Source organism: Chrysochloris asiatica, unplaced genomic scaffold (assembly GCF_000296735.1).
Source record: "Chrysochloris asiatica unplaced genomic scaffold, ChrAsi1.0 scaffold00068, whole genome shotgun sequence".
Taxonomy (NCBI): domain Eukaryota; kingdom Metazoa; phylum Chordata; class Mammalia; order Afrosoricida; family Chrysochloridae; genus Chrysochloris; species Chrysochloris asiatica.
Window position 1 is genome coordinate 16,191,006 of NW_006408586.1, and position 4,234 is coordinate 16,195,239.

At 36.7% G+C, this 4,234-nt stretch overlaps 1 pseudogene; it reads left to right on the plus strand.

Annotated features, from left to right (window-relative positions):
• Window positions 1–2,659: 2,659 nt before the first annotated feature.
• Window positions 2,660–3,669, plus strand: LOC102824981 (annotated as a pseudogene).
• Window positions 3,670–4,234: the final 565 nt, after the last annotated feature.

Sequence of the window (4,234 nt, forward strand, 5' to 3'; positions counted from 1 at the left end):
AACATTGTGGTTCAAACTGACCTTGAGGTCCAGTGCTTATCCTACAATGCCACACCAGGACTACAAGAAAAATGTAGTCCTTGACAACTTCAATCTTTTCTCTGTTTATCATGATGTTATTTATTGGTCCAGTTGTGAGGATTTTCACTTTCTTTATACTGAGGTGAAATCCATATTGAAGGCTGTATTCTTTGATCTTCACAGTAAATATTTCAAGTCCTCTTTGCTTTCAGAAAACAAAGTTGTGTCATCTGCATTTCACAAGTTTTTAACGAGTCTTTTTCCAAATCTGATGCCACATTCTTCTTCAAATAATTCAGGTTCTCAGATTATTTGCTCAGCATATAATGATATAATATAAAATGATATATATATATATATATATATATATATATATATATATATATACTGTTAGGGGTATTATCTATTTATATATATATATAAAATGATATATATATAAAATGATATATATATAAAATGATATATATATATATAAAATGATATAATCCTGGCTCATATCTTTCCTGATTTTAAACCATTAAATATTTCCTTGTTCTATTCAAACAACTGTTTCATGGTCTGTATGCAGGTTCCTCATGTGCACAATTAAGTGTTCTGGAAATACCATTCTTACTAATGCTTTCTTTAGTTTGCTATAAGCAACATAGTTGAAAGCCTTTGCATAGTCAACAAAACACAAGTAAACATCTTTCTAGTATTCTCTGCTTTTAGTCAAAATTCATCTGACATGAACAGCATTTATTGATGTACTGTGAAATAGTTTTTTAATAATCTTCAGCAAAATTTTACTAGCATGTGGTATTAATGATGTATTTTGATGATTTCTGCATTCTGTTAGGTCATTTTTCTTAGGAATGTACTCAAATATGACTCTTTTCAAATTGATTGGCCAGATAGTTACCTTCCAAATTTCTTGGCATAGATGTTCCTCCAGTACTGAATCAATGTGTTGAAACATTTTAGTTTATATTCCTTCAATTATTGGAGTCTTATTTTTCAACAATGCCTTTGGTGTAACTTGGACTTTTCCTTCAGTACTATCAGATCTTGATCATAGGGGCCTCTTGAAATGATTGAACATCAGTCGGTTATTTTTGTTACCATGACTGTGTATTCCTTCCATCTTCTTTTTATGCTTTTGGCATCATTCAATATTTTGCCAATAGAATCTTTTAATATTGCAAGTTGAGGCTTGAATTTTTTCTTCAGTTCTTTTAACTTGAGAAATGTTGAGTGTATACTTCCCTTTTGGTTTTTTAACTCTAGGTCTTTGCATCATACTTCATTATAATACTTGCCTGTGTCTTCTCAAGCTGCCCTTTTAAATTTTCTGTTCAGCTCTTTTACTTCAGAATTTCTTCTAATCACTTTAGCTTCTCTATGTTCAAGAGCATGCATCAGAGTCTCTTATGACATCCATTTTGATCTTTTATTTCTTTTCTGTCTTTTTAATAATCTTGACCATTTTTCATGCTTGATGTTCTTGATATCATCCCATAAATGCTCTGGTGTTAGTTCATTAGTGTCTAGTGTGTCAAATAAGGAGCTCTGGTAGCATAGTGGTTACAAATCGAGCTGCGAACCGCAAGGTCAGCAGTTTGAAACTACCAGCTGTTTTGCTGGAGAAAGATGAAGTGTTCTGCTCCCGTAAAGATTTGCAGCCTCGGAAACCCTGTACAGGGTCGCTATGAGTCCGTTTCGACTCCACGGCACATAACCACCACTACCAGTGTGTCAAATATGTTCTTTGGATGATCTCTAAATTTAATTAAATATATTCAAGCTTGTGTTTTGACTTTTGTGGACTTGTTTTAATCTTATTCAGCTTCAGCCTGAACAGGGGAATGAGCAATTGATGGATGGTCTGTTAACAGTTGGTTCCCAACCTATTTTTGTTTTCATTTTCTAGAAATTAAAGTCCTACATATAGTCTCAATTTCCTGGTAGGTTTTAGAAGCTTCTATTTTCACAGGTGGCAGAAAATAAGCTATTAGCTCTTTTTATCTCTAATGAGAAATCTTTTCCTCTCTCTTCTGTTTCTTTCTTTTTTCCCTTCCTTACTTCCTCCCCTTCTCTCTCTTTCCCTTACTCCAATTTCTTTCCAGCATCCTACCAGAGTGGCAGCAATGTAAGCAGGAGGAAAGCTCACATTTCTCTTTCTCTTTCTGTCTCTAATTCTGCTTCATAACCTTTGTGATAACCCATGGAGATGGCACAGTGATGAGCTAGCAGGCAACTGCAAACATGGGTCAGCTGACAAATCAAGAACATAGTATCACTAATAAAAGATTGTACACCAAAACCCAATTCTCATACACTGAAGAAAGGGCACCATTATGCCACAGAAAAAGACCTGATTTCTGCTTATTGAATAAGGCAAGGGTGGAAAAGAGTGAGCTCCAAACAATCTCTCTGATTAGGAGGCCTGGTCCCAGCAGTGCATGAGATGATGATGACATAAGAACAATAAATGTCAAAAGTATTTCAGGTTTGCCTTGAAGTCACACATTTGTCCATGTTACTCTCCAGCTTAAAAGTCAATTATAACCCGCCCACTGCCTGACTGGCACCTGGAATGCCGGAGCCAGGGGGAGAGTCTATCACTTTTCATCTGGGAAGCCTTAACTGAACCTTACCTAGAGTCACAGATCATACACTGAAGAGAGACTCCAATCAACAGAAGGTGGAAGAGAATGATGCTGTCTTTAAGCCACCTATGTAATGTCATCTATAATCCGGTAATCCCGTATACTGGCACCATCCCTGAGCAATTGGAGCCTGGGACTTTGATTGTAATATGTGGGCATGTTCCAAGTGATTTGGACAGATTCCAGGTGGACTTGCAGTGTGGCAGCAGCGTGAAACCTCGAGCTGATGTGGCCTTTCATCTCAACCCATGCTTCAAAAGGGTCAACTGCATTGTTTGTAATACTCTGACCAGTGACAAGTGGGGTCGGGAAGACATCACCTATAACATGCCTTTTCAGAAAGAAAAGTCTTTTGAAATCGTGATCATGGTGCTGAAGGACAAATTCCAAGTGGCTGTAAATGGAAAACACACGCTGCTCTATGCCCACAGAATTCACCCAGAGAAGATAGACACTCTGGGCGTTTACAGCAAGGGGGAACATTCATTCCATCGGTTTCAGCTTCATCTCAGACTTACAAGGTCCCCAAGAATCTTCTGTGGCGCTGACACCGATTAATAGAAAAATTGTGCAGAGGTCTGGCATCTCACAGCTTATTCTGCCATTTGTCACCAGGCTGAACTCCTCAATGGGCCCTGAGCGGACTGTTGTTGTTAAAGGACAATTTAACACAAATGCCAGAGGCTTTAATGTTGACCTGGTAGCAGGAAAATCAAGGGACATTGCTCTACATTTGAACCCATGCCTGAATAGTATAGCATTTGTAAGAAATTCTTTTCTTCAAGACTCCTGGGTAGAAGAAGAGAGAAATATTAGCTGTTTCCCATTTAGTCCTGGAATGTATTTTGAGATGATAATCTATTGTGATGTTAAAGAATTCAAAGTTGCCATCAATGGTGTACACAGCTTGGAGTACAAACATAGATTTAAAGAGCTTAGCAACATTGACACGCTAGAAATTGATGGAGATATCAACTTATAGGAATTAAGGGGTTGGTAATTGCTATGACCAGCTATAAACCTGAAATACAGAATGGCTGTGTTCACCTCAAAAAAAAAAGTCAATTATAGAACTGCTGACCATATTCTTAAGGGAAAGCCTTTGTTTTGGATGATGGATATTTAAGGTTCTGTATTATGGTCTTCCCACAGATTTAATCAATTTGATTTCTTGTGTTCCCTCTGGTGTTATTGTTGTGAATAGTTGTCATTTATGTGGCAAAAAAAGATATTTGGTTTGCTTTAGAATCTTTATGAAGGAGTGCTGTTAGCTCTGTAGTATCTGCACTGGACTGCTCACCAAAAGGTCAGCAGGTCAAATCCACCAGCCACTCTACCAAGGTAAGATGATTCTTTCTGCCCCTATAAAGATTTATAGCCTTAGAAACTCTGTACAGGATTGCTATGAGTCAGAATTAAATCGATGGCAACTAACAATAACAATAATAGAAACTATAGATATATACATATATATTTAATTTTACCAACACAAAGTTGCCTATAACAGAGTTAGGTACCAATAATTTTCCTAAATTTAATATAAATTTAATTCCTTAATTTAATTG